The sequence below is a fragment of the Primulina eburnea genome, chromosome 6 (assembly GCF_022965805.1).
Source record: "Primulina eburnea isolate SZY01 chromosome 6, ASM2296580v1, whole genome shotgun sequence".
NCBI classification, from domain to species: domain Eukaryota; kingdom Viridiplantae; phylum Streptophyta; class Magnoliopsida; order Lamiales; family Gesneriaceae; genus Primulina; species Primulina eburnea.
In genome coordinates, this window is record NC_133106.1 from 8,762,610 (window position 1) to 8,772,786 (window position 10,177).

At 41.3% G+C, this 10,177-nt stretch overlaps 1 non-coding gene across 1 annotated transcript; it reads left to right on the forward strand.

Moving 5' to 3' along the window:
• Positions 1–6,977: 6,977 nt before the first annotated feature.
• LOC140835569 (small nucleolar RNA R71) lies at positions 6,978–7,084 on the forward strand. The gene has a single exon (XR_012118893.1). It is a non-coding gene; the product is annotated as a small nucleolar RNA R71 (small nucleolar RNA).
• Positions 7,085–10,177: the final 3,093 nt, after the last annotated feature.

Consider the following 10,177-nt stretch of genomic DNA (forward strand, 5'->3'; position numbering starts at 1 on the left):
TAAAACTCGTATGTGATTTTAGTTGGGAAACTCAAATGTGATCTCATTTGAGTCGTGATTCCCCAAAACAAAGCATGTAGTATACCTTCCGTCGTAGAATTGCTGTCACAGTCGAGAAGATGAATCTGAAATAGAAATGACTTTCTAACACTTCTAATTATACTGAGACCTCGTAGGAATGACTCTAAACTGAGACCTCGCGCCTCTATTTATAGACAACGATCGGAAGATCCGATCTACTTCGGACGATCCGATCTGACATACTTCGGACGCTCCGAACTCACTTCGGACGTTCCGAATCCTGCATGTCTTCCACGTCTCCAGCCAACTGTCTCGGATGATCCGAACTACGATCGGTCGATCCGAACTATTGCATGCCATCCATGTGTCCAGCCACCTGGCTCGGACGCTCCGAACTCCGAACGGACGGTGCGAACTCTGATCGTACGTTCCGATCTCGGTTCGGTCCTTCCGGTCTCACCGAAATATAAATACTCCAATATTCTCGATGCCGGTCAATCTAATTCTCAATAGATATCAACACTATCATATTCTCAATCATAATCCAATACAGTACTTCTGTCCTAACAAGTCATAATCATACTGAAAATCATATATGATATCATTTCTTATTTCTTATGGTTATGTACAATCTTCACAACATATTCGTATATGTCAATCATTGTTCCGGGCATTACATCAACGATGGGAGCCTTCGGCTTAAGCACTTGCTCATCAGGCGACCAAGAGACGCCGGCCTGTCTGCATAGTTCGCTGACAATTTGAGGGCATGGAAGGGCGACCGGGGCTAACCCTATGCCGGCTCTCATGATCGATCCATATATTATTCTTCCCAAATTAACAGATTTGCCCATCAAAATCGCAAAGATAAGCGCAACCTTGTCTTTGGTTACATCGTGGTAATGTGAGGATGGGAGAACCCGAGCCAACACGAATGACGTCCACGCACTAGCATCAGGGTTCATCTCGGATTTCTTCAGTGAGAATGGACCACTCGCGCTCATTTTCCATACGGCGCCTGCCGACACACAGTCCGAATGACCTCTAAACAATCAACCCCATCGTCTAAGAATGAACTGTACTCGTCTTCTTCGAGGTTTGCATCTGATATATCGTATTTATCGTCTGAGAATCGAACGATACCAATTTTACTCGCACCAGTACCTTTGACTCATCATGTCGTATTCGCAGATTGGCATAGAATTCTCGCATGACAGAAATCACAGCGTCTAGAGGCGGTTGAGCAAATTCAACCCACTGTCTTCTTTGCAGTTCACACTTAATAAAACCACGTAATGTTGATAAATTAAATCCCCTCTCTGGGATAATCGACCGAGTCATCGAGCTCTCATACACTTGTTGAGATTCTTCATTCCAAAATCGATGCGAATCAAAGCTCGCAGAAGAAGAAGCACCCTTCTTTGATTTCTTCTTCGGTGCCATCTCAATTAACAATGGTTACACCACCCTTTAAACTCAACCAACAGACAAAATCAAAGCTAATTGAACCCCCAAATTTAAACACTACAAATGCACCACACCAATAATCCAATAAGCAATTCAACGTACATCCAATTACAGAAGATTTATACCAATTCGACGTACCCACTTCACAATATCACAAATTCCTCACTAGATTGACACCAACTTCAACAAATTTCAAGATTGGAGAAAAATTTCGAATTAAACCTTTGACTTCACGAGAGAGTGACCAGAAATCGGAGTGTTGGTGGAAAGATGGCTGTTGTGTAGGCTGTGGTGGTCGGCTTGCTGATGGCGGCGACGGCGGCGCGGCGTTTCAAAGGCGGCGGAGGCGTGAGGGACTTCTGAAAAAGGGAGGGGGCTGCTGTGTAAAATCTGAAGAATGGTTTGCGATCCTTTTTTTTTTTTAAACTTCAGTCGCACGCATATGCGCGCCTTAAATCGGCGCATATGCGCGCCTGCTTCGGGCCTGCATGCTGGAATGTGGCGCATATGCACGCCCGGAGTGGCGCATATGCGCCAAGGCCACTGTAATTTTCGCGCATGTGCGTGCCCGGAGTGGCGCATATGCGCTAAACCCTCTGCCAATATCGCGCCTGTGCGCGGAAATTTGTTGCGCATGTGCGCGGAGCACACTGTCCAAGCGATTCTCAATTTTTTTTTTAAATAAATAAATACCTGCAAAAAATAACAAAAGGCAAATTAATACTTGAATCGAAAAATTAAAATTAATAAACTAAGGAATCGAAATAAAATAAAATAATTAAAATAAATGCAAAAATAAATAAATGTGGGTTGCCTCCCACACAGCACTTGGTTTAACATCATCAGCCTGACTTTCTTCAGTCTACTTTGGTTCTCCCAGTGGGATGTTGTCCATGTGTCGCACTTCATTTCCAAAGTAATGCTTGACTCTCTGACCATTGACTTTGAATGTCTCACCATTTTTGCATTTTAGCTCAATTGCCCCATGTGGGTACACTGTTTCCACCGTGAATGTCCAGACCATCGTGATTTTAACTTACCAGGAAACAGCCTCAGTCGGGAATTGAATATTAACACCTGTTGCCATGGTTCGAAAAGTCGTCGAAGAATCTGCTTGTCATGCCATCTCTTGGTCTTTTCCTTGTATATCTTGGCATTTTTGTATGCATCATTCCTAAACTCCTCCATCTCATTCAGCTGCAGCAGTCGTTGTTCGCCCGATGCTCCCTTATCAAAATTTAATTTTTTGACAGCCCAAAATGCCTTGTGCTCCAGTTCCAAAGGTAAATGACAAGCTTTCCCAAAGACCAACCTATAAGGCGACATCCCGATAGGTGTCTTATATGCAGTCCTGTATGCCCATAATGCATCATCTAGCTTGATCGCCCAATCCTTCCGGTTTGTCTTCACTGTCTTTCTTAATATTTGTTTGATCTCCCGGTTGGATATCTATGCTTGCCCATTGGCTTGCGGGTGGTATGCCAGTGTCACCCTGTGCTTCACGTAATATTTGGCCAATAGTGAGTTAAAAATTTTGTTGCAGAAATGCGTACCTTCATCACTGATAATGGCTCTAGGCGTTCCGAATCTTGTGAAGATGTTCCTGTGGACAAAATTAACAACAACTCGAGCATCATTAGTACTGGTGGCGATTGCTTCCACCCATTTTGACACATAATCAACAGCAAGTAAAATATAAGATTGACCAAAAGAGGATGGGAATGGACCCATAAAATCAATACCCCAGACATCAAAAAGTTCCACCACCAAAATATTTGTTAGTGGTAATTCATGTCGTCTAGAAATATTGTCAACTCTTTGGCATTTATCACATGACTTGACTAAAGTATAACTGTCTTTAAATAAATTAGGCTAATAAAAACCTGACTGTAATACCTTAGCTGCTATTCTAGATGCTCCAAAGTGTCCACCGTAGGGTGAGGAATGACACTGCTCTAGTATCGTACCCGCTTCTTCCTCTGCTACACATCGTCTGATTATCTGATCAGCGCATCTCTTGAACAAGAAAGGATCGTCCCACAGATAAAACTTGGTATCATGAAGAAATTTATTCTTTTGATGGTAAGTTAAATCTAGTGGTAATTCTCCTGCAGCAAGAAAATTAGCTATATCTGCGAACCAAGGATGTGTAACATTTACCTTGAAGAGGTGTTCGTCTGGGAACGACTCATTAATCACTCCACCTTCAGTTTTTTCTTCCAACTCTAGGCGTGACAAGTGATCTGCCACCTGATTCTCACAACCTTTCTTGTCTTTGACTTCAAAGTCAAATTCTTGAAGTAGGAGGATCCATCGTATCAACCTGGGCTTTGCATCCTTTTTGGCAAACAAGTAGTGAAGAGCTGCATGGTCAGTGAAAGCAGTTACCTTGGTGCCAATGAGGTATGTTCTGAATTTTTCGAATGCAAACAACACTGCTAGCATCTCCTTCTCAGTAGTTGTGTAATTCTGTTGGGCTGCATCGAGTGTACGACTTGCATAGTAGATGGCTTTAAACATCTTATCTCGCCTTTGTCCCAATGCTGCTCCCACAGCGTAGTCGCTAGCATCGCACATGAGCTCAAAGGGCTCCTTCCAATCAGGCACTATCATGATGGGTGCAGAGATCAGTGCTGCCTTGATCCTGTTAAACGCCTGCAAACAATCATCGTCAAAAAAAAATGTTGAATCCTTTTCTAACAAATTACATAAAGGTCTAGTAATTTTAGAGAAATCTTTAATATAACGACGATAGAACCCGGCATGTCAAAAGAAGCTTCTGATTCCTTTCACATTTTTCGGCGGTGGGAGCTTTTTGATTGCCACAACTTTGGCTCTGTCTACTTCTATCCCTCTAGCCGAAATTTTATGCCCAAGCACAATACCTTCTGAGACCATGAAGTGACATTTTTCCCAATTCAGCACTAGATTCTTTGCCTGACATCTCTGCAAAACAAGCGTTAGATTCTGCAAACAATGATCAAAAGATGAACCAAACACAGAAATATCATCCATAAAAACTTCCATTATTTCCTCGACCATAGCAGAAAATATGGCCATCATACACCGCTGAAAATTAGCAGGTGCATTGCAGAGACCAAATGGCATTCTCCTGAAAGCAAATGTACCGTAGGGGCAAGTGAAGGTAGTCTTCTCTTGATCCTCCGGTGCAATGACTATCTGATTGTAACCTGAATAACCATCTAGAAAGCACTAATAATGATAACCACCTACTCTATCAAGCATCTGGTCAATAAAGGGAAGGGGGAAGTGATCTTTCATGGTCGCATCATTCAATTTCTTGTAGTCTATACACACTCGCCAACCAGTCACTGGACGAGTTGAAATCAATTCGTTATTCTCATTTCTTACTACAGTTATTCCCCCTTTCTTAGGCACTACCTGTACTGGTGACACCCCTGAACTATCAGATATAGCATAAATAACACCAGCATTTAACAATTTTAATACCTCAGCCCTCACAACTTCTTTCATGGCTGGATTAAGCCTCCTCTGATGATCAACATAGGGGGTATAGGACTCCTGCATCAATATTTTATGCATACGAACAGTAGGGGTAATCCCCTTTATATCAGCAATTGTCCATCCCAAAGCAGATTTAAATTCTCTCAACACTCTCAACAACCTATCTTTCTCATCACTAGTAAGAGCAGAAGATATAATTATCGGATGTGACGAACCCTCGTATAGGAAAGCATAGCACAAGTGACTCGGTAAATATTTCAATTCAGGAGATGCTTTTGGTACCTCTTTAATTGCATTATTCTTTTCTTTAGGTAGCGTATTAAGGGCAAGTAAATCCTCTCGCACATCCCAGTCCTCTTCATCCACTGTGGAAGCTGACTCCCACAAGCATCTCTCTAAAGAGTCCTTTGTCATCCTACCTGCACCAACATGAGATACACATGAATCAATTATATCAATGCTATTACAAGTACTTACCACATTTGGTCCTTTGATGGTGTTGAAGATGTTGAACACGACTTCATCTCCACCTACTCTCAATGTGAGCTCGCCCTTGTGCACATCAATCAAGGCTTTTCCAGTAGCTAGGAATGGCCGTCCAAAGATAAGTGGCGTCTCCTGGTCTTCCTCCATATCTAAGATGACAAAATCAGCAGGAAATATGAATTTATCTACCTTTACCAGCACATCCTCTACTATCCCTCGTGGATAGGTAAGTGATCTGTACGCCAGCTGCAAAGTAATACTGCTAGGTTTCACCTCGCCAAGCTCCAATGTCCTGTAAATAGAAAAAGACATTAAATTTATACTAGCACCCAAATCACATAAAGCTCTATTTACTCTAGAACCACCAATAACACAAGGAATAGTAAAACTCCCTGGATCTTTGAGTTTCTGTGGTAATTTCCTTTGAATTATTGCACTGCACTCTTCGGTCAGCTTTACAGTCTCAAACTCTTGAAGTTTCCTCTTTTTGGACATCACATCCTTGATGAACTTAGCATAATTGGGCATTTGCTCCAATGCATCGGCAAATGGGATGTTGATGTTTATTTTCTTGAAAATTTCCAGGAACTTCGCAAACTGATCATCTAGTCCTTTCTTCTTGAACCTCTGTGGGTATGGAAGATTCACCTTTGGTAAGGGCTGCGGTTTAAGTACTTTCTCAGGTTCCTATACTTTCTCTTCTCCAACACTTTCGCTCTTTCCTTCATCTTCCTCGACTGTAACCTCTACACTTTCTTCAGCAGGCTCTGGAATTCCGACTTCCTTGCCATTCCTAAGTGTGACAGCCTTTCACTGTTCCCTAGGATTCACCTTGGTATTGCTGGGATACTGTCCTCGATTCTGATCTTTTAAAGCATTGGCTAGTTGCCCAATCTGTGTTTCCAAGGACTTCATCGTGGCACCCATATTGCCCATGTGTGTCTCCATATTATCAAGACGAGACTCAGTTCTCGCCATCCTCTTCCCAGACTCAGTCACAAATGTGCCAACCAGATCTTCAAAAGATGGCTTTCCTTCCCCTTTTTGTGTATTGAACCCCGGTGGGGGATTCAATACGTTCTTGTTGTTTGCATAGGAGAAATTCTCGTGATTCCTCAAACCTGGATGATAAGTATTAGGGGGAGGATTACCTCGATAACCTCCAAAGCCGCGATTGTTGATGTACTGAGCTTCCTCCACAACTGGCTCTTCCTCAGCAGTCACCAATGCTACATCAGACGTAGATTGGCCTGGCTTGTTCATCGCTGCAATCTGTGCGGTCAATGCCGAAACCTGTGCAGTAAGTGATGTGATCGGGTCTACAGCATACACTCCAGCAGGTTTCCTTGATCCAGATCTTTCACTCGGCCACTGATAACTGTTGATGGTCATCTGTTCAAGCAAATCATAGGCCTCATCAGGTGTTTTAGAAAAAATAGTATCTCCGGCGGCTGCATCCACATTCCCTCTAGTTGTCTAAACCATTGTAAAATAACTCAATCTGCACCCAATCTGCATAGCCATGATTCGGGCACTTCCTGAGTAATTCCTTGTATCGCTCCCAAGCCTCATATAACACTTCAAATTCTCTCTGCCTGAAGTTGGTGATATCTATTTTCAGCTGAGCAGATTTATCAGGAGGGAAGTACTTTGACAAAAACTTCGTAACCAAATCTGCCCAAGTAGTAATACTTCCCAGTGGTAGAGATTGGAGCCAGCTCCTAGCATGATCCCTGAGAGAAAACGGAAACAGGCGCAATCGAATAATTTCGTCAGAAACACCGTTCATTTTTACCGTATCCGTGATCTCCAGAAAAGTTCTGAGGTGAAGATGGGGATCTGCGGTGGCTGCTCCTCCAAATTGGTTCTGTTTAACCATGTTGATGAGTGCGGGCTTTAGCTCGAAATTATTAGCAGCAATAGTTCCACGAGCTATTCCAGAGTAGTGAGCGTTGATGACTGGGCGGAAATGTTCCCGGATTGGCACCTCTCTAGGGAGCTCATTCTGATTATCTCTGTTTTCAGCCATCGGTTTAATTTCTTCTCTCCTTGCTTTCCTTAATCTCCTGGCAGTTCTTTCGATTTCCGGATAAAAAATTAGCAAGTCGGGATTTTGAAATCTTCGCATGCACTGCAAAACAAAAAGATTATAGATTAATAAGGTAAATAAAATAAAATAAAATAAAATAAATTCTAAATTAAAGTAAAGACTAATTAGTAATGATATCAATATGCAATTAAATAGTTTACTCCCCGGCAACGGCGCCAAAAACTTGTCGCGTGTTTTCACTACCGCAAGTATACGGTGTCAAGTTTCAGTACTGGTTAGAGTACAGATATCGATCTCACGAAGAGTAAATATTTAAAACTGTATATTAATTACCACAATTGACATAGCTCAACTTTATTTAAACAAATCAAATAGTTGGTTTAAAATCAATTCAAATAAAATAACAATTCCTGTAATTCTAGCACGCAGCAGAAAATTCACTGAGAAAATAAATCTAGAGATATGATTTCGTCGAGTCTCCCCTATGCTAAATTAACATTGACTAACATTAAATTAAATTGCACCAAGTTAATTAACCAAGAACTCACAATATTTTCTATTCCCTCTGTCGAGTGTTAAATAGAAATGTACTACCTATTACTGATTTTAATATTTCTATTCAAAATCACGTAACACGTAGTAAATGTAAACAAGGTTCTTTTATGGATTCGTCAGAGTTATACGTCTTTTGCACGTTATAATATCTAACGATGTGATTTCTTCTGTCCTAATTTCAATCTCCTCTGTCGAGTGTTAGATTTCAATTATGTAATCAATCGAATTATGGCCAGTAATTCAAAAGCATTAAAAACAAGAAATCACAAATAAACACGATGAAATAATTCAATGAAAATTCAAATCGTCATTCACATAGGTTCAACCACGACTACATCAATCTCTAGAAAATAAAATTAGTTCATGCTCGAATTTAAATCACCACAAAACCTGTTTGTAATCATTAAAAACGTAAAAGTAAGAAACCGAATTAAGAACGTGTTGGCGAGAGATGAAAGTGCTTCTCCGTGTCCGGATTCAACGTCTTCTATCTCCGTTCTTCGTGTCTCGTGCTCCGTGCGCTCTCACTTTTTCTCCTTTTCTCTCGAGTGGTGTGACGGCTGTGCTAAAAATATTTCGGAACCCCTAAAATCCACGCGAAACTCTTATTTGTTCTGACTGTACGCGCCGCGCGCATATGCGCGGCACAAACTCGCGCATATGCGCGGGTGCTTCTCGTGCTTGTCTTCTTCTTGCGCGCCATGAGCGGCGCATATGCGCGCTGCTCTCGGGTTGTCGCATGTTGTCTCTTGCGCACATGCGAGCCATGAGCGGCGCATATGCGCGAGACTCACTGTATGGGTCGCGCATGTGCGCGGCTGTGGGGATGCATGTGCGCCAATCTTTCTGCCAGTAGCGCATGTGCGCGGGAATAAGTCACGCATGTGCGCCGTTGCTTTGCCCTCGGCTCCTGTTTTTCTCACCCTTCTTCTCATAAGCACCATTTTAATGCATTTTCATGCCCACGTCGTAGTCGTACCTAATCCTGTACTCACACCAAAAACAACACGGAACGCATAATTCTGTCCAAAAAGACCAACAATCTGTATGAATTATAAAGATAATTTAAGTGCATAAAATGCACTTATCAGTTGTATGTAATTGCAATCATGCTTGTATTATCACAAAATATTGGTGATTCTTTTGCAATGACTCCATACTCTTTCAGTTGTTGTTGAATCCAGATCATTTGGGCATAACAGGTTCCAGCAGCAAGATATTCTGCTTCAGTTGTGGAAGTTTCTACGGATGTTTGCTTCTTGCTACCATGAGATCAGTCTGTCTCCTAGAAACTGACAAGATCCACTGGTTCTTTTACGATCTAGCTTACATCCTGCATAATCTGCATCTGAATATCCTACTAAATTGAAAGAAGAATCCTTAGCATACCATAAACCTACATTTTATGTGCTTATTTTAAAATACGTTTGGCAGCTGAAAAATGCAATTGCTTAGGATCTGCCTGAAATCTAGCACACATGCAAACAAAAAATACAATATCAGGACGACTAGGACTTACGTAAAATAATGAACCTATTAAACATCTGTACAATGTCGTCTCAACTGATATTCCCCCTCGATCATTGTCTCTTTTGATTGATGAACTAATGGGAATATTTGCAGATGAACATGTTTTTATGCCAAATTTCTTATGCAGTTCCTTTGTATATTTGTTTTGACTGATAAAGATACCAGTCTCTAGTTGCTTAACTTGTAGATCGAGGAAAAATGTCAGTTCATCCATCATACTCATCTCGAATTTTTCTTGCATTAACTTGGCAAATTTCTCACATAATTTGGGGTTATTTGATCCAAAAATAATAACATCGACATATATTTTCAAAAGTAAAATGTGATCATTCTTTGTGAATTTGAACAGAGTCTTATCAACTGATTCAACAGTAAAATCATGATCAGTTAGGAATTTTGAAAGAGTTTCATACAAAGCTCTTAGAGCTTGTTTAAAACCATATAAGGCTTTGTTCAAATGATAGACATGATCGGAAGAGAGTGATGAACAAAACCTGGTGGTTGTTCAACATATACTTCTTCCTACAACTGACCATTCAGAATGCACTCTTCATGTCCATTTGGTAGACTTTAAAGTTCTTG